At 36.6% G+C, this 22,154-nt stretch overlaps 1 protein-coding gene across 3 annotated transcripts in view; it reads right to left on the bottom strand.

Annotated features, from left to right (window-relative positions):
- The window catches only part of UVRAG (UV radiation resistance associated), a 328,574-nt gene that overhangs the window by 200,575 nt on the left and 105,845 nt on the right, over nt 1–22,154 (bottom strand). The window lies entirely within an intron of this gene.

Here is a 22,154-nt window from a genome sequence, read left to right as displayed (position 1 = left end):
AGGTTGCGGGGGGGGATGTCAGATATGGTGATACAGGTTGAACATCCCTAGCCTGAAAATCCAAAATTCAAAAATGCTCCAAAATTCAAAACTTTTTGAGCATAAACAAGTGGATCAACATTTCCTTCAAAGGAAATGCTCACTGGAGCATTTGGGATTTCAGATGCTCAACCAGTAAGTATAATGCAAATATTCCAAAAAGAAACAAACAAAAAACCTGAGAAACTTCTAGTCCCAAGCATTTTGGCTAAGGGATGCTCAACCTGTAGTAATGAGTAACTTTAAAGAAGGCTTTATAGAAAGGAAAATACATTTTAAGATTTTTAAATATCTTACAGTTTTAGAAAAGTTCTAATTTCCAGGGAAATTAATAATAAAGATATGGAGAAGTAGAGACAACAACAAAAATCTGAACAGAAACAGTTGGTTTCATCTATATTCTTGGGTTTACACAGACTTTGGGTAGCTCATAAAAGCAAAGTGAGAAGGGCATTTTTATGCAGTTTGCTCTCAAGTGTAAGTCAATGAATGACTACTTCCTTCACTGAGAAAATCTTGCTACAAAATGTCAGCTGAACTCAACAATGTGCTTATTAAGGATATTGCTGAAAACATTTTGGCACAACTGCCTCTTTTTTTTTTTGCAGAATGGTAACAAACAGTTCAGAATGACAGATAATTTAGTAGTAATGTCATAGGACTTTTTTTGAAGGCAGAATTTTCACAATTAATGATGTCTACTTGTGGAAATACATCAGGCAATTTGATACATTTGACTTTTATAAATATAGTAGGTAGCATAGTGTAGTGGTTAGGAAGGTAGGCTGTGGTGCCAGTGATGGTTCAAATCCCAGCTCAGTTGCTTATTAACCATTAACCAAAAGTCCCGTGCTTCATCTGCAAAATGGGGATAAAAGTCATACATTTTTTCAAAGGTTTATTCGATAACTAAATACTTCAAAAGCATCTACAGTTTTATCACTTGATAAGTACTCAAATATTAGCAGTGATTCTAATTATTACTATCCCCTTACAACCTACATATTTATTCCAGCAAGAATGCCACTGTCCAAAGCACTTGGGGAGTTCTCCACAAAACTTGTGGTACCATCACTGGATATCCTCTATAATGGCAAATCTCCACCTTTGCTAGAGGACTTGGTATTTTAGGAATCATTAAAATTAATCTGGGCTAAATTTTTGTGAATTACAAGGCAATCAAACTGGACAATGACCTTTTAAGTAGAATAGAAAATGTGATAGTATAGTAAATCATTTTTTAAAAATGTTATTAGTTTTAGAAATAACTAGAAAACTGACTCTTAAGTCAATTAAGGTCACCTTTATAGTCAAAGGACCATGATAATGTTAGTACTAGGAGTTATTTTAGAAGTCTTTTAATTCAATGCTCTCGTTTTAAATATGAAAATGAAACCACAGTTAAGATTCAATGACTTGTCCAATGTCTCAAAGCTATGCCAGTTTAGAAAGGCCAAGTTTCTTAATTTCCAGTTCCCTTCTTTCTCTACACCACACTGTCTTCTTTCTTCTTTGTACCATTTGCCTGCTACATTTAGAGTTATGCAAATAGCCTTATTACTGAAATTAGAAAGTTTAAAAGTTGCTGCCAGAAGTTGAAACATTTTCATGGAATCCCCTATTGCCAATACATGTGATTAAATTTGCTCATTTAAGTTTTTGGTATAGTGTTTCAGGATTGGCTTAACGAATTTCTCCATTTGGCCTACTATCTGAAGAAAATGAGCAAACAGAATTCTTTCTGTATTGGCAGTTTTGTTTCAGTTTTAACTGGACATAAATCAAACTTACCACAGTGTCTCCAAAGGCAAGTTTATACCAGCATACTAGTAACTACAGTTATTGAAGTCTGTTCCAAAAAATAAAACACCACACTCTCCTTTTTCCTCCCTTTTCATCCCATTGGACCTCCAGTTCATTACCAGCCTCACACATTCTCAAATGCCTCCCAAGCCTTTTAATCACTGATAAGCAAAAAGCAATCTGAAGGGGGTGAACACTTTAGACTATATGCTCATGAGGCTTCCTGAGTTACACAGGGTGTGTATGTGTGTGTGTATGTATGCACATGTGTGAGTCTATGTACGTATATGTATGGGGGTTATTCAAGAACACTGCTATAGTGAAAAAGACATTCAACGGGAAGACCAAAATATATGGTTCAAAACTCAGTTCTACCAAAGAGCTATGATTTAGAGGATATTATGTAACTCTAAGCTCTGAGTTCTCTATGGGAAGGAATCAGATTATATGAATCTAACTCCCATTCTACTCTGCCTGGCCCATAGTCAGCTTCCCATAAGATTGGTTCAAGTTTCAACAAGAACAAAGAGGACAAAGAAAATGATACAGAGGTAGCAAGGTATGGTCCACACCTTACACTACAGTGTAGAGAAAATTCATTTTTTACCCTGAAGATACTAAAATGATCTTTAGGACATCAAAATGTTAAGAACCAGCAAAATTTATTCCACATCTGGCCAAAATAGAGTAACAGAGACTGCATTTAATCCCACCTGAAATAACTTAAAAAAAAAAAAAAACCCTAGGAAAACATGAGAGGATAGATTTCAAGACTGGCCACCAGAAAACTTGTAGTAACATCTGAGAGTAGAGAAACACATGAGGAGAGTTCTACAATTGCCCCGGCTTAATGCTTGGAGAAAGTTTCCAGGCTTCGGAGTAGGGATGGGGATCCCAACAGAATAAGGTGGTCTACCTGAGTGCAGAAGAAAGATTTAGGAGTCCAGGGAAGCCATGAGTGCGAGAGTTCTCAGGGCACAGTACTGAAGAAGACAGAACTGCACACAGAGAACTCCAGAGATCTGCAGAGGGTCACACTCAAATATTCAGCTGAGTACTGATCAGTGAATCATCTGAGGAAATGATCCAAGGCCAGGAAAAGGACAATCTAAAAGGATTAGACAGAAGAAACAAAAAGCAGAGATTTCACAGGACCAGGAACAGGGCCTATTCCTGACAGCCAGAGTATGGCCCATAACTGATGGGCCACGCAATAAAGTACTCAGAAGAGGTTTGCTTCAGGGGTAGGTAAAATTAATCCTAGACTTGATGCTGCTCTAGTACAGGCTGAGGAAGTGTAAAAGCAAGAACTGAAAGGAAGAAAATTTTTCCAAATAACATAACTGTGTTTCCAGAATATTTATAGGAACACAAAAATATCCAACAAACAATAAGGTAAAATTGACAATGCCTGACATCCAATTAAAAATGACTATATATGCAGAGAAGCAGGAAAATACAATCCAAAATGAGCAGCAAAATCAATCAGAACTGATCCAAAATTGCTAGAGATGACAGAATCAGTAGATAGGGCCATTAAAACAGTTATTACAACTATAATTTATATGTTTAAAAGCCAGAAAATAGACTGAACATATATAGTGACATTGAAATTTTTGAAAAACCCAAATTGAACTTTCAGAGATGAAAATCACAATGTCTGTTTAATCTGAGAAAGCTGACTGCAAAAAAAAAGGAAATCATGATGTCTGAAATGAGAAAAATATATATATGTGTGTGTGTGTGTATATACATATACATATATACACACACATATTTTTAAAGGATGGATGAACAAATTAGTTATTACAAGAAAAACAGTAAACCTGATGATATACTAAATGTCAGTGAACATTTGGGTAGAAACTATTTAAAATGAAAAACAGAGGAAGACTAAAACAAAAACAAAATAAAAGGCATCAGTGTGTGATAGCACAACTTCTGAGGCCCAATATACATTGAGATGGAGTTCATGAAGGGGAAAATAATGAAGGAGGAGACAGAAAAATAATACCTGAATAATTAATGGTTGCAAAATATCCAAATGTGATGAATATTACAAACCCACAGATCCAAGAATACCAACAAATACCAGGTATGAAAAACACAAAGAAAACTATGCCAAGGTACACAGAATCAAATTGCCTTGCAACAGTGACGAAGCAGCCCAAGGAAAAAAAGACACACTACATAAAGGAGAGGATACTAGAATGACAGATTTCTCACTGGAAACAATACAAGCTAGAAAACAGTGGAGCAACATCTTTAAAGAATTAAAAGACATAAAAAACCCGTAACCTAGATTTCCAAGCCCAATGAAAGGATCTTCCAAAAACTAAGATGATATAGAGATGTTTTCAGACATACTGAAAGAGTTCAATTACCAGTAGAAAGGCACCATGAGAAATGCAAAAGGAAATACTTCAGACATAAGGAAAATGATACCAGATGAAAATAAATGAAATGAAGAGCACCAGAAATGGTAAATATATTGGCAGAGGCTCACTCTGTCGCTGAGGCTGGAGTGCAGTGGCGTGATCTTGGCTCACTGCAACCTCTGCCTCTCAGGTTCATCTGGGATTACAAGCGCCCGCCACCATGCTCAGTTAATTTTTGTATTTTAAGTAGAGACAGGGTTTCACCACGTTGGCCAGGCTGGTCTCAAACTCCTGACCTCAGGATCCGCCCACCTCGGCCTCCCAAAGTGCTGGGATTACAGGCGTGAGCCATCGCGCCCAGCCTAAAAACTTTTCTTATTATTTAAATTGCTTTAAAAGTTAATTAACTGGAGCTTGGTGGCCTGTCAGCTACTCAGGAGGCTGAGAACAGAAGATCACTTGAGACCAGGACTTTAAGACCAGCCTGGGCAACACAGCAAGACCCCATCTCTAAAAAATTTTAAATCAGCCAGGTATGGTGGCCTAAGCCTGTAGTCCCAGTTACTCAAGAGGCTGAGATGAGAGAATCCCTTGAGTTTGAGGAGCTGTGATCAGGCCATTGCACGCCAGCCTGGGAGACACAGCAAGACCTTGTCTCTGAAAAACAGAAATGTTTAAGTCAATCAACAGTGGTTTTTTTTATTATTATTATTCTGTACTAAAACAAAACAAAACTCCTTAGAGAAATGACTAATTCTAATCCAGGGGCAAAGGGAATATGAGCCTGTAATATATTATGCCAGAAAGTAAGGACATACTCAAAGAGTGATGGAAATATGTCTTAAGAACACAGAAGCCAGATTGAAGAGATTCCCATGGCCAAATCTGGAGTGATTTGAGTATCAAAATAAATACTTATACTACCAGATAATAATTCACTGGATAAAACAGGAATCCATGTGTCCACATTGATACAAATAAACAGAAAAAGCTGAAAGCTTTTACTTAAAATGGAATGTCACACTGATAAATGTAGAAGAGAGAACTGAATTAACCATTCCATTTGGCAACTATCATTTAAAAAAATTAATTTAGCCAAGAAACATCAATATGTGCTAAAACTAGTGGACAGAGATTTGATTAAAAAATGAGACATTTATCATCTAAAAATCTATCTCCCCACAAATACTTACTGATTGCAAAGTCTAAAAGGTTAACTTCACAGAGGAGAAACATGGTAGACACTAACTAAGGCTTCAAAGTTTATATCACTAGCAATAGGACAAATCAAAATGTGTCCCCTCTGACAGGATGCAAAAACAATACAATATTGCTTCCGCATTACTCCTTCCAAAGATGCATAACTTGAATCTCTTCATCAGGATACATCAGACAAACCAAAATTGATAAACATTACAAATTAACTGGCCTAAAACTCTTCAAAAATCTTAAGGAAAGACTGAGAAATTATTTCAGATTGACAGAGAGTAAAGATACATGACAAGTAAATGTAATTTGCGGTCTTAGATGGAATCCTTTAGTTATAAAGGACACTGAGACAGCTGAAGAAACTTGAATGGATGGATGAATGAGATGCCAGTAACATGTTAAGGTTAATGTCCTAGTTTTAATGGGCATACTATGGTTATCTAGAAGGATGTTCGTATTTGTAGAAAATATCCATGATTTACTTGGGAGTACTGAGGGATCATCTTTCTAATTTACTTTCAAATGGTTAGCAGGGGGAAAGCTCTTTATACTATTTCTGTAATGTTTCTTTAAGTTTGGAAATATTTCCAAGGAAAAAGACATAAAATACTCAAGAAATAAAGGCAGGGAGTATTAAGGTAGCAGTATCCCAAACCAAGACTCTTCCACAAGGAAGCATATTCCCTTAACCCCAGTGGCAGCCTGTCCAATCTTTTAATCTGTAGAAATAATGGTCAATCCACTGATATAGCAGAGAGAGAGAGAGAGAGAGAGAGAGACAGATTGCCTTTTTTCCTAGCTGACATATTTCACAACAAAGTCAACAGCTGCCTCCCAGTAATAATTCACACAATAGCTAATTTGTTGAGAATGAGTTTTTAATAACTAATAAAGCAATCCCCATTCATGTCACAAATGTGATAATAAATATACAATTCCACTGACCTTGGAGAAGAGCTCCCACACAAATTAACTTTCCAGATAACTGTATCATACGCTTATCTTTTTTAATTGTATGAACAATATTTCAAAATTTAACCATTTTGGATAGGAATATATCCTCAATGACTACTTACTTCCCTGTCTTCTGACACTGTACAATGAAAATAATGATTCTTTTTGTAAAGGTTGATGATCATTAGAGCATCATTATGCCCAGTATCATACAGCCCTACATCATAATACCTTTTAAATTGTATAGTCAGCATTTAATATTTTGTCTGCCTTTCCTCTCCCATCTAAGTACTAGCCAGGCCCAACCCTGCTTAGCCTCTGAGATCAGACAAGATCAGGCACATTCAGGATGATATGCACAGACTGCCTTTCTTCTCTATGAGATTCCCACATGACATTTCTTAGGGCTTTCAATGTGCCTGCCTGTAGCATCACTAAATTATAACATTTAATCTGTTACAGATTTGGAGACTAGATCATGATTTGTAGAATGACACACAAAATAAGAGTAAACAGCTTCTGAATGAGGCCTATGGATTCTTACTAGGCATAAAATGTAGAACATTTTAGGTATGAGATGTTTTTGCTGCTCAGTGGATTTTTTTGTAACTAGGGAGTTATTATTTGTTTAAATTTTTATTCTTAATTTTAGTGGGCACACAGTAGGTGTATATGTTTGCAGACTACATGATAAATTTTGATACAGGCATACAATAAGTAATAATAATTACAGGGTAAATGGGGTATCCATCACCTCAAGTATTTATCCTTTGTGTTATAAACAATCCAATTATACTTTTAGTTATTTTTAAATGTAGAATTAAATTATTTTTTACTATAGTCATCTTGTTTTTACTAGCAAGTATTAGGTATTATTCTTTCTTTCTACTATTTTTTGGTGCCCATTAACCATCCTCACTTCCTCCCCACCACCTCCTACTTTACTACCCTTCCCAGCCTCTGGTAACCATACTTCTTGCTCTCTATCTCCATGACTTCAATTGTTTTAATTTTTAGCTCCCACAAATAAGTGAGAACATGTGATGTTTGTCTTGCTGTGCTTGACTTATTTCACGTAACATTATGACCTCCAGTTCCACCCATGTTGTTATAGATGACAGGATCTCATTTTTTTTAATGGCGGAATAGTATTCCATTGTGTATATGTATCACATTTTCTTTATCCATTCATCTGCTAATGGACACTTAGGTTGCTCCCAAATCTTGGCTATTGTGATAAACATGGGAGTACAGGTATCTCTTTGATAAACTGATTTCCTTTCTTTTGGCTATATGCCCAGCAGTGGGATTGCTACATCATGTAATAGCTCAGTTTTTAGTTTTTTTGAGGAACCTCCAAACTATTCTCCATAGTGGCTGTACTAATTTACATTTCCACTAACAGTGTACAAGGGTTCCCTTTTCTCCACCTCCTCACCAGTATTTGTTATTGCCTATCTTTTGGATAAAAGCCAGTTTAACTAGCGTGAGATAATATCTCATTGTAGTTTTGATCTGCATTTCTCTGATGATCAGTGATGTTGAGCACCTTTTCATAGGCCTGTCTGCCATGTATATGTCTTCCTTTGAGAAATGTCTATTCAGATCTTATGCTCTTTTTAAATCGGATTATTAGATTTTATTCCCATAGAGTTGTTTGAGCTCCTTATACATTCTGGTTATTAATCCCTTGTCAGATGGGTAGTTTGCAAATGTTTTCTCCCATTCTCTAGGTTGTGCCTTCACTTTATTGATTGTTTGCTGTGCAGAAGCTTCTTAATTTGATGTGATCCCATTTGTCCATTTTTGCTTTGGTTGCCTGTGCTTGTGGGATATTGCTCAAAAAACTGTTGCCCACTCCAATGTTCTGGAGAGTTTCCCAATATTTTCTTTTAATAGTTTCATAGTTTTAGGTCTTAGATTTGTGTCTTTAACCCATTTTGATTTAATTTTTTATATGGCAAGAGATAGTGGTCTAGTTTCATTCTTCTGCATTTGGATATCTAGTTTTCCCAGCATCATTTATTGACGAGACTGATCTTTCTCCAATGTATGTTCTTAACACCTTTGTCAAAAATGAGTTAACTGTAGATGTATGGATTTATTTCTGCGTTCTTTATTCTGTTCCACTGGTCTATGTGTCTGCTTTTAGGCCAGTACCATACTGTTTTGTTTACTACAGATCTGTAGTATAATTTAAAGTCAGGTAATGTGATTCCTGAAGTTTTGTTATTTTTGCTCAGGATAGCTTTGGCTATTCTGGGTGTTTTGTGGTTCCATATAAATTTTAGGAGTTTTCATTTTTCTATTTCTGTGAAGAATGTCATTGATATTTTGATAGAAATTGCATTAAACTTGTAGGTTGCCTTGGGTAGAACAGACATTTCAACAATATTAATTCTTCTAAATCTATGAACATGGAATATCTTTCCATTTTTGTGTGTCTGCTTCAATTTCTTGTATTAATGTTTTGTAGTTTTCACTGCAGAGCTTTCATGTCTTTAGTTAATTCCTAGATATTTAATTTGATTTGTAGCTATTGTGAATGGGATTACTTTCTTGATTTCTTTTTCAGATTGTTCATGTTGGCATATAGAAACTGATTCTGGTATATGTTTATTTTGTATCCTGCAACTTTACTGAATGTGTTTATCAGTTCTAACAGTTTTTTGGTCGAGTCTTGAGGATTTTTCCAAACATAAGATCATATCATCTGGGCGAGGCACAGTGGTTCACGCCTGTAATCCCAGCACTTTGGGAGGCCGAGGCGGGCAAATCATGAGCTCAGGAGATCGAGACCATCCTTGCCAACATGGTGTAACCCCATCTCTGCTAAAAATACAAAAAATTAGCTGGGCATGGTGATGCACATCTGTAGTCCCAGCTATTCAGGAGGCTGAGGCAGGAGAATCATTTGAACTCGGGAGGCAGAGGTTGCAGTGAGCCAAGATCGCGCCACTGCACTCCAGCCTGATGACAGAGTGAGACTCCATCTCAATAAATCAATCAATCAATAAATAAAGATATATAATCTGCAAACAAAGATAATTTGAGTTCTTCCTTTCCAATTTGCTTAGCGGATTTTTAATGCTAACCTTTGGATTACTGTTTGGCTGTTATAAATTGATATTGCCAAATAAATGAGGCATTATTCTGTTTGAATTTTTAAGCACCATACTAAATGTCATTCAAAAAGAAGGTTGGAATTCACATATCCAATGAGAAAAAAGTCAGGTCTTTGTGGTAAAAAGAAAAAAAAAAGACAAACCATCCATTGGACCACTGGACCTTGATTCTTGGGAAATTCTTCCAGTGTTAGCACATTTCACCACTTCTGCCTATAATAATATTATGAAGGGTATTTGTCTGTGGCTCAACTTCTAAAGTCACCCTATAGACAAAGCACACGAGCTGATTATAACAACATAGCAACATGTAAAGTTTTTTTAAACTTGATAATGTAAAAATGAGATAGCTAACAAAAACACAGAGGTAGAGGGAGAGAGAGAAGGTGGCAGGTATTATAAATGTGGTAAATTCCTCATCTTTCATTGTCCAAAGCCAAATCACTATTTAATGTTTTTGTATTAAATAACAGGAACAAATACATTGTTTCATGTTTTAATGATAACCATCACAAGGGAAAATAGAAAGTGTGAAAGGTGGTTATTACTAAGGGCTGTGACTGGGTCAAGGTTGGGAGGGTTGAACGAGAACTTTTATTTTTCATTTTAGAATTTGATTTTTTAAAAATTGTACGCAGATTTCACTTTAATTTTTTAAAATATGCCAGGTGCAACTGGGGGGTAAGTTTGTTTGGGGAACAAAAGGAAAGATGGTATCACTTTCTCCAGGAAGTTTCCCATGACTACCTTGGGGTCTCTTTTCCCTGTGTTCCCAACAGGCAAGCATGAGACACTATCCGAGCATTTAATATACTGTACTGTGTCTGTGTGCATAGTTGTATGACTAACACACTAGACTAAAATCTCCTGGAAGGCTGGTGTCATAACGTGACATTTGTATCTCCAGCACATAACAGTATAATAACTAGAAGAGCAATAAGTATCTGCTGAATGAAAACAACACATGAATGATGGTCATAGTGAAAAAAATGATCAAACAAATTATTTGGAAAACAGCATTAAAAAAAGGAAAAGAAGAGAGGAACAAACTCCCAAAAAAAACATAAAATGAACATCAACATTTATAGTTCTGTCATGCTAACTGTATCTCACCAAAAAATTAATTTTGAAAAGAAACTTTTGATGAATACCCAGGAAAGGTTAAAAGAAATTAAAAATGAAAAGAAAGAAAGAAAGAAAGAAAGAAAGAAAGAAAGAAAGAAAGAAAGAAAGAAAGAAAGAAAGAAAATCCCGACACTTTACCTTTTCCATTTGCTTTATACCAGGGATCGTTTTCACCACCTCTTGTGGGTAGTGAAAACTCAGTACAGGCTGACTTGCAGATGCCAACACATGCCGTGCCTTGTCAGAATACTTTTCAGAGTGGTGAATTTATTTATGCATAAACAATGTTTCAAGTCTATTCAAATGGCTCCACAGAATAATTCCACACGACAACTTCTTTCTACCATCAAAATCTGCTTACATTCAAAAGAAAACCTTACTTTAAAAACAAGCACTGCGAAGTTATGGTCTCCAAGGCTACAGGGGACAGCTCCGTGTTGAAGCATCAAAATTGGAATGCTTAACACATTTTGAGTAAGTATATTTTTTTCTCAGAGCAATTATAAAACTTTTTCTGTCTGCTCTATATAAAAACAGTTCTATAATATTAGTTTATCATACAATGAATCAGTAAGTTAGACACTCATTTTTAGCCTTGAAAACGCAATATTTAAAGTCAGCTATTTCACCAGTCTTACTTTTCAGCTCCAATGTTTCAAGAAGTGTTAGAATTACATGGCCCTTTGATCAAATAATCAACAAAAAAGAAAGGAATTGTGGTAAGATCTTAAAAAAAGTATAAAAGACTTTCATTAAGCATACAAATTCTACTGAAGTATGTATCCTGTTAAAAAACACCATGGAACAGAAGAAGCCTCAAGCTTTTGGAAGGTGCTAAGAAAGCAGAGTACAATCTTAGACAAGTTGTTAAACTTTCCTGAGCCTCAATTTATTCATTTGCCTAATGTCCCTGGTTGCTGAAAGAATTAAATAGAATAATAAAATATATACAACACCTAGCACAATATTTGCAAATGACAGGCAATCAAAAAAAGTTGTGACTAGTATTGAGGCGATAAGGAGGTATCTATATGATAATGTAAGGTTAATAACGCAAAGTATCCAGGGCACAGAATACTTTCTATGTGCAATATGGGTACAGGAACGAAGTGAGATCCAACAATGCTTCCTAGAGCAGAGGAATGTGATCTACATCTCTAAGAATGTATTTAACATGTCAGGCAAGCATTCCCCACCTTTCCACATGCTGGTACCCAGGTGTTATCTTCTGTTCCTTACACTGCCTGATAAACTCTCAATTATTCCTTATAAATTTAACACCTGCCCCATGACAGGGAACAAGCTAAGCACCAGTGGCTGTTACCGTGAACAAGATAAACTAGAGTCCCTGTCCCCCACAAATCTATTGAGGGATACAGAATAATTAAACACAGAATTATATCGCCATGTAAAATTTTATAATAGAAGATGACAACGGGCTTCATTTCTCTCCCTCACCAACATACACCCCAAAATAAAAATATGACTGAGCACGCCGAGGCCAAGATTTAGATTTAGGGGTAATGTAGGAGGTTCCCTTGGGCCTAAATCCCCCTATTTTAACCCAGTCCTTTTCCAGGGAGTTTCAGCGACTGCACCCTTCCTTTGGGCACCTACTCATAAAACAACTCTCTGATTTTCATTCCGCTACTGTTTATTCTGTGCATAGCTCCCCATTCGAACTGACAGAATGGAGGGGGATGACTGACAGAGTAACACAAGGTCTACTAACAACAGATTATCAATAAAGATTTGTCACTAATGACATTTTATTTCAAATAATTAACAAGCATTCTTTTTCTTGATTACTGGATCACTAAACTCTGCACCTAATTTGTCATAAAATTCTCAACTGCAAAGTTTATCACACAGCAATCTCCACGATTCATATGGATACTATATGGTAAAATTCTTTATTGTTACTATTTTTATACACATTCTCACAGTCACATAATTATAATTGTTCAATCATTTAAAATGTTGGAAAACACTTCCATTCTTCTTTGTACCACTTTCACCACACATCAAAACTGCTCTTATATATGTCACCAGTGAGCTCCAAGTTGCTAAATTCAGCTTTCAATTCTTTTTTTTTTTTTTTTGAGACAGTCTCGCTCTGTCGCCCAGGCTGGAGTGCAGTGGCGTGATCTCAGCTCACTGCAAGCTCTGCTTCCCGGGTTCACGTCATTCTCCTGCCTCAGCCTCCCAAGTAGCTGGGCCTACGGGCACCCACCACCATGCCTGGCAAATTTTTTTTGTGTTTTTAGTAAAGACAGGGTTTCACCATGTTAGCCAGGATAGTCTCAATCTCCTGACCTCGTGATCCGCCCACCTTGGCCTCCCAAAGTGCTGGGATTACAGGCGTGAGCCACCGCACCCAGCCCAGCTTTCGATTCTTAACCCTCACATTACTCAACCAATCAGCAACCTTTTTTTTTTCTGAGGCAGGGTCTCACTATGTTGCCTAGGCTGGTCTCAAACCCCTAGGCTCAAGTGATCCTCCCCCTTCAGCCTCCCAAATTTCTGGGATTACAGGCGTGAGCCACCATGCCCCAGCCATCAATATTTGATTCAATTAATCACTCTCTTAGAAATATTTAATTTACTTTGACCTCTGGGACACCTCTTTGTCCTAGATTTTCCACAACCTCATTAGCTGTCCTTCTCCTCTGTTCTATCCTCCTCTTCTTAAATGTTGGAATGCCTTGAGCAAAATCTCGAAGGTAGAAGGGATAGACGCCATTCTTCCTGCAGCAGTGACAAGCTCTTTCAGGAGTGAGGTTTTGCAGTAGACAGTTTCCTTATTTAGGTGTCTGGTAAGTGTGGGATGGCTATTTCACCAGTAGCAGTTTTCTGATTGCTGGATCACAGCTGTGGTGGGTTGACCCCGAAGCCCAGTCTATTCTCCACACCAAAGGCATTTTTTTTTTCTTTTTAGAGATGGGGTCTCAGCTTTGTTGGCCAGACTAGAGTGTAGTGGCACAATGAGAGCTCACTACAGCCTCAAATTCCTGGGCTCAAGGGATCCTCCAGCCTCATCCTCCCAAGTAGCTGGGACTACAGGCATGTGCCACCAAGCCTGGCTAATCAGAGGCATTTTTTTAAAAACTAGAAATCAGATCACATCACTCCCTTGCTCAAAGCCCTCCAACAACTTCTTATCATGCTTGGAAAAAAAATAAAACTCTACATGATCTGGCCTTGCCAACTTTGCTCACTATGCCCAAACTAGACTGACCACCTAGCTATTCTTGTAACAAACCAAACTCATTCCTACCTGCTATCTCTTCTCTCTGGAATGTTCTTTCTCCAAATGCCCATCCAACCTTGCTGTCTAATTTTTTTCAAGTCTTTGTTCAAATATTTTCTTCTCAGTGAGGTCTTCCCTGATCATCCTACCATCCTCAGTATCTACCAACCTCTATTCTCCTCCTCCTACTTTATTTTTCTTCATAGCACTTACCACTAGCAACAAATTTATAACTAATTAATTTATCTACTTCTGAATTTCCTATTAAAATGTACGCTCCATGAAGATAGGACTTTTTCTTTCTTTTTCAGTATATAACAAGAGCCTAGAACATAACAACACTCAATAAACATAGCTATCATTATATTCTACTCTCAGGAATAACAACAACCTATATACTTTTTCACTTCCAAATTACATCCCTGGCCAGGTGCAGTGGCTCACACCTGTAATTCCAGCACTTTGGGAGGCCAAGGCAGATGGATCACCAGGTCAGAAGTTAAGACAGCAGTCTGGCCAACATCGCAAAACTCCAGCTCTACTAAAAATATATAAATTAGACGGGCGTAGTGGCACACACCTGCAGTCCCAGCTACTCGGGAGGCTGAGGCAGGAGAATTGCTTGAACCTGGGAGGCAGAGGTTGCAGTGAGCCGAGATTGCGCCACTGCGCTGCAGCCCGGGCAACAGAGCGAGACTTCATCTCAAAAAAAAAAAAAAAAAAAAAAAATGCCTTTGCCATAATGCAACCTTAGGCAAATCAATTCCCCTTTCTGGATCTCATGAGTAAAACAGCGGTAACAATGACTAGCAGCAATCCATACACTTGCTTTAAGGATTAAATGAGATAAAGCATGTGCAAAACTTAACTGGCAGATAGTACATATCCAATAAATGTGTCTTTTACTCTTATTACCCTAAAATTGTTTGCCAAATTAACTACATAACTGTTTAAAGACGGCAACTATATCCCCAAAGTCCTCTCTTCTCTAGGATATTTATATTCTCTAAATATCCTCTATTCCCAACTAGTCTTTACATGACTGCTTTAAAATCATTCATCTTCCTGGCCATCTCCCCGGCTCTTTCCCATCAAAGTAAACTGGGACCCAAATTAAACAGAATATTCCAAATATGATCTAATGAACACAAAGTCCAGGAAGACTATTACTTCTCTTGATCTGGACAATATATTTTAATTAATGCAATATAAGATCATCTTAGCTCCTTTTTTAATGCTGCTGAGTCAATTTCTTGGCTTACACTGAATTTTTCATAGTTTAAATCTCCAGATGTTCTCCCCATAAACTGTTTAAAGTCAGTTTTCCTCCCATGTTCAAATTTAACTCTGTCATTAGAATCAAAGAACCTCGGGAACAGAAAAATCAGTGCTACTGTGGAAAAGTCATTTTCCTCTATGACAGTTTACTTCTTGCAGAGTCTGAATTTAAGGAACAGAAGCCTAAGAACACTCAGGGATGCCAACTAAGAAAGAATCATTGGGTCCAATCACTTCACACTTGACATATTGGGAGAAAAGAGGTAAAAAGACCTATGTGGTCATAGAGTCAGAGACACTCCTCAATAGCAAACCATTAAGACCTCCTCCATGGGGAGGCACAAGGTGAGGAGTATATTAAGCACACTCTGGAGGGCTCCAGGAAAGCCTATTAGGAAAGTCTCCATTGTGTGGGTGCCACAAGACTCTAAGTAATTCCTGGCTCATTTTATGTTGGTGTATCATCAAAAAAAAAAAACTTTTACTGGGAAGACTAAGGGTGCTATAAGGAAGTCTCAACAAGAGAAAAGAATGTCACGGGGAATTCCTCCACATGAGATGGATAAATATAATGGAAAGGCCTTTACCACTAACCTCAGACTCTGCATGACTTACTAGCTGAACACCTGGGAACCACACTACTCAACTTTTGCAAGCTTCAGTCTGAGCCTGTAATAGTATTGGAATTGTAATACTAGTGTGGCTGTTGTGAACACAATAAAAAGATGTATGCTAACTTTTAGCATTTAACTGAAATGCTATTTTACTTAATAGCATTAATGTATTTAAGTGAAAATTTTTAATATTCAAATCTTATTTTCCTTCTCCACCCCCTGTGTAGGCCCTTTGTAGAAAAGGAACAGATTCTGACTCATTCTTAGAACACAACATATTTAGAAATTATTATTAGTTTCTCAATGAATGAAAGACCCTTTGCTTGCTGTATCTGTTATCTGTCCTACTAGAATATAAATCCCTAAGGTAATAATCTGGCTTCTCATTTTAACAGAGTATTTCCAGTCATAAAGAATCAACTGTAGGAATAAGGTTATTACAAAGTCCACTCTCAATAGATAAACATGCTGAGTCTCAGATTCTCTTCCAAGGTGAAACATCCACTTTTAGAACAAAAGTTACTCCAAGGGCCAGTTGATATCCTGATAAACTTAATGTATTAATTCTCCTAAAATCGTCGATAAGTTTTCTTAATAAAACGGCATGTAAAAATCAAGTTATGGGTGGGGTAGGTTTTAATGGTAACTGGTTATTTTTATTGGCGGAGACATCAGGGTGAAATCACTAAACCTTGGAATGCTGCCTTGGAACATGCCTGGCACCAGCGGGAATGTAGAAGTTACAAGGCAGCTATGAGAGATGTGACAGTGAAGCCTTAATTCGCAGTGACATCTCAAACAAAGCAGTCTTAGTCCAGTAACCCTGTGAATTCAAGCCAAAATTAAAGGACAGGGGCAGAGACAGAGAACATCTCTTGGGCAGAAGACTACATATACTTAAATGCCCTCAAAGAATGCTTTACTTCTTTATGCTGATTTTATTCTTCCTATTTTATTCTTCATTCACCTTTTCAACATTTGAAAGCTGACTTTTGCTCTAAGCCAAGAGTTCTGAACACTGTTTTGGGAAGGGCTCATTTAACTTACCCATTACATTTCCATTCTCTATTAAACATTCAGTAAACTAGAGAAAATGAACTTAGTAGCATAATTGCCTATAAGAGGTCCTAGTTAAAGACTATGAGATCTATCAGTAAGTCCTGACTACTGGTTTACTCATTTAGTAAACTGCAGTTAATTTAAAAACAATGCTTTCAGGCCGGGCATGGTGGCTCACGCCTGTAATCGCAGCACTTTGGGAGGCCGAGGTGGGTGGATCACGAGGTCAGGAGATCAAGACCATCCTGGCTAACACGGTGAAACCCCTTCTCTACTAAAAATACAAAAAAAATAAAAAAATAGCTGGGCATGGTGGCGGGCGCCTGTAGTCCCAGCTACTTGGGAGGCTGAGGCAGGAGAATGGCATGAACCTGGGAGGCAGAGCTTGCAGTAAGCCAAGATCATGCCACTGCACTCTAGCCTGGGTGACAGAGCGAGACTCCGTCACAAAAAAAACAAAAACAAAAAAAAACACAATGCTTTCAACATGAATTTTTCATTAGCATGCACTGTATCCAAAATGAAATATTAAGTTATTTTATATATAAAATATACTATAACTATGGCAAAACATATCCAAGGTTAGTACTAATCATCTTTGGAAAGGTAATTAAAAATCTACCATTTAAAAAATTCCTCAAAAAATCTACCTGGTTCAGTTATTATCCAACAGGATTATATTTCACCCATTTCTTCATTCATTCATTTAACAAATATTTGCTGAGCATTCACTCTGAGCCAGCTTGGTGCTATATGCTAGGAACAACATTGTAAACTACAGATATAAATTCCCTGAACGTATATAGTCCACATTCTCCATTCTCATTCTGAGAAACACTTTAAGGCAAAAGTATCTGAAATATTTTGTTTTAGTTTACATGAAAAAAGTTATTACAATTTCAACATCAGAGAGCATCCTGTCCAAGAAGAGGTCATAATGTAACAACATTTCTAACTACAACATTAGAGTAGTTTCTGGTCTTAATTAGAAAATGTGCTGTAAATTATTGAAATGATTAAAAGAATTATAAAATAAAACTATGTGCATTATTTCAGCAATAATGTTGGAAATCTAGAGGAAATAGGTGGTTTCCTACCAAAAAACAAATTCCAAAAATAAACCAAGGAGAAGCAGGAAAAAATGGACAGAGCGATGAGTACTAAAGGGATTGAAAGAAGATTTACCCTTATAAAATGCACTTGAACTGGATGATTTACTAGCTAAGTCCTAACAAACCTCCAAAGAACTAAAAACTTTCAAAATTATTTAATCTGTTTCAGATGGTAATGATGATAATGATAGCTGACACATACAATTCAGGCACTGTACTAAGCAGTTCACATTAATACCTTTCATCTTCCCAACGATCCAGAGACAGATGCTATTATCATCATCATTTTACAGATTAGGATCATAGAATAAGATGGAAAGCTTCACAATTCATTCACAACCCAATTTTATGATTTTGGGAGAGACGGTAATTTACACCTCCCCCCATAACAACAACACAACTGCTAAAAACTAATCTTGCTTATAAGTAATGATCAAAAGAATAGCCTATAACTAGTCAGTAATACAACATTGGGAAATCCACATACCTTATTACAATTATAAAGGAAGAAAAAATATAATATTAATAAATGTGGAAAGGCATTTCAAAAAATTCAGCAATCATTCCTAATAAAAGCATTAAGTGAATAAAAAGAATTATTTAAAATATTTTCCTTTTTGAGGCGGAGGTTGCAGTGAGTCGAGATCGAGCCATTGCACTCCAGCACGGGCAAAAGAGCAAAACTCCGTCTCAAAAAGAAAAAGGAAAAGAAAAACGAACATATATATATGTGAAAAAATATATGTATATATATTTTTTTCTTTTATATATATGTTCGTTTTTCTTTTTTTTTTTTCCTTTCAGATGTAGTTTCGCTCTTGTCGCCCAGACTGGGGTGCAGTGGTGCAATCTCGGCTCATCGCAACCTCCGCTGCCTGGGTTCAAGTGATTCTCCTGCCTCAGGAATTACAGGTGCGTGCCACCACGCCCAGCTAATTTTTGTATTTTTAGTAGAGACGGGGTTTCGCCATGTTGGCCAGGCTGGTCTTGAACTCCTGACCTCAGGTGATCCACCTGCCTAGGCCTTCCAAAGTGCTGGGATTACAGGCATGAGCCACCACGCCCGGCCAATATTTTTCAAAATTAACAGAAAATATTCTGAACAGCAAACTACTGAACTTTTTCAATTAGAACAAGGAACTGGGATGGTCACAATGCCTATTACTTTTCAACATTATTCTGAAAGTTCTAGAAGGTTTAGCAAATGCAGTAAGTCTAGAAAATCAGTATAAACACTAGAGAAGAAAAGCCTATCCTTTTACTGATGATAATGTGTATGCCAAAAAAGGAGAGCTTTCCTTAAAAAAACAATAGCAATAAAAACAATTAAGATATATTACTAAATATAAATAAGATTTTCCTAGAAGTATAGCTTTTCCTTAAAATAGCAGTAAGCACACAAGAATGGAATGGAACACGTATTTTATACAAAATACTGTAAAAACTATAACATACTTAAGAACAAATGTAACAGAAAGCCAAATGACCATATAAAGAGAACTACAATCTTGTTGAAGGAATAAAATAAAATATAAACAAATGAAAAGACATCATGTTCTTGGATGGGTATACTAATATAAAATGACATCTTTCCCAAAATAATTGTAAAACTTCAACTGATATAAAAATTGCGATTAAAATTCCAATAAGATTGGTCTTTTAAAGTAGGATAAAATAAGCTTAAAGTTCACATAAAAGAATAAAGTTCTGAGAATAGCCAAAAATAGTATCAAAAGGAAGAGTAGCAACAGGACGTGCCTTACTTGATATTAGACCACACAAAAAAATCCCCTGTAGTTAAATCAATCTGAAAGTTACAAAATACACAAAAGGATAAGATAAACAAAAAGAAGAGCGAATCCAGAAATAGATCCCAGTATATATGCACTTTTAATATATTACAAAAGTATTATTTAAATTCAGTGGGGAAAGAAAGGTGCTGGCACAATGAATTCATCTATGAAGAAATAATTTCTACCTTACAAGATATGGACTATCTATACTAGATATCAGTGTGCAGATGGGTGGATTAAAAGAAAAAAAAATAAATTGCAATTTGTATTAAATATTTAATTTAAAAAGTAAAATAATATAAATCTCAAAGTTAGCAAAAAATATCTATAGAAGCAAGGTATAGAAGAGTCCTCTTCAACTCAAGAGTGCCCAGAAAATATAAAACAGAAAACAGAATTACACAATACAACAAATATGAACTTTTTGTATAAGGTATCATAAGTCAAGATGTAATTGTCAGATTTGGGAAAAAAATACCAAGTACTCTTAGGAACTTATGAGAAAAATGCAAGCAACTCAATTTTTAAAAGCTAGGTAAAGTAAATGAATAGGCAAATTCACAGAAGAATACCCTAAATAGCTAATAAGCTTAAGAAAACATGTTAAATTTCACTTGTAGCTCAAACTAAGTACTTGCACCAGGCTGACAAAAATTGAAGTAATACTGAGGTATCATTTACACTCATCAAATTAGTAAAAATCATAAAAATTCATGATGGCCATTGCCAGCACAGAATCAGGGTAAGGAGTAATGCCATTTATTTTGTGCCCTTTGGGAAAACAACCTGATTATCTCTAACAATTGAAACAATACATACCCTTTGACTCAGAAATCCCACTGCTGGGAATGTAATCCATGGAAACAAAATCATCATAAAAACAAGGTTATATATGTGTATAAATATTTCCTTCAGTAATGTGCATACTGTCAAAACAAACAAGCATTAAAAACCAGAGCCAGAGTAAATATTATATTAAATACCTATCAATAGGGTAGTGGCTGAATAAATATGATATAGCCTCACCACTGACTATTATTAAGCCATTTAAAAAGTGAATTAGAGGAATGTATGCATAGAATATTGAACAAGAAACCCAAGTATGTGTATCAACTCCAATTTTATAAAACAATTTTAATTTTATAAATTAATTCAAACCATATACATAAACCATAAATTATATAGAAAACATATATAAATGTATCTATAAATCATACCTATGACATATAGAGAGACTATGGGAAAAAATACAGATGGATACATATCAGATTGTTAACATGGGTGAAGGGTGACTAGGGGTCATGTGGACATATGTTCTGTGTTTGGGTGGTTTGCTGGCAGCGGAATGGGGGAGAAGGGCTTAAAGAAGAAGATGAGCCAAAAAGTACAAGGAAAGGGGAAGGAGAAGACTTCACCCTATAATTACTCCCGTATTTTGCTTAAATCCTATTTTTGTAAAACTGTGTGTGTGTGTATATGTGTGTCTTTATGTGTATGTATACATACATAGATATATTTATAGTATATGTAGAGACGGATGAATAAAGAAGAATAAAATGTGCTGCTGCACATAAATACAAATTTTGCTCCACCAAAACTTACATTAAATACCAAAATTAGCCAGGCGTGGTGGCTCACACCTGCAATCCCAGCACTTTGGGAGGCCGGGGCAGGCGGATCACGAGGTCAGGAAATTGAGATCATCCTGGCTAACATGGTGAAACCCCGTCTCTACTAAAAACACAAAAAATTAGCCAGACGTGGTGGCACGTGCCTGTAGTCCCAGCTACTTGGGAGGCTGAGGCAGAAGAATCGCTTGAACTGGAGAGGCGGAGGTTGCAGCGAGCCAAAATCACGCCATTGCACTCCAGGCTGGGCAACAGAGCGAGACTTCGTCCCAAAAAAAAAAAACCCAAAATTATTTTATTTTAAATTTTGATTGAAAACCTTCCTAAATCTTCTACGTGTCTGCTTTCTTACGAAGGCTCTCATAATTACACTTTTCTATTTTACTGATGATTTGGCACCAACATGGCATAATAGAAAACAGCACGTGCACTGGAGCCTGGCAGACCTTTCTTCAGACCTGCTTCCACACTTAACCAGCCTGTGGCCCAGGCAAATCATCTCACCATTTTAAGACTGCTTCCTCATCTGTTAAATGGAGACAGCATTATTAAAAACTAAGACAGTGCACTCATAATTCTCGTGAGTAACTTGAGTTATGAAATGCAATACAGAGATGTGCTTTGGCCAAGTTGGCTAGCTATGTTTTTTTCTTTAGTTGGCCTCTCCTTACAGTGAACTGTTTCTCCTCCTCTCTCTTTTTACATGAAGTAGTGAGACAGGGCTGTTTAAGAATCCAAACAGTGACTACAAAGGTAGGACAGTAGCTAATATGATTTATCACTCAGC

This window comes from Gorilla gorilla, chromosome 9, assembly GCF_029281585.2.
Source record: "Gorilla gorilla gorilla isolate KB3781 chromosome 9, NHGRI_mGorGor1-v2.1_pri, whole genome shotgun sequence".
NCBI classification, from domain to species: Eukaryota; Metazoa; Chordata; class Mammalia; order Primates; family Hominidae; genus Gorilla; species Gorilla gorilla.
The sequence above is the reverse complement of the archived record's forward strand: the minus strand, read 5'-3'. Positions and strand labels throughout refer to the sequence as shown.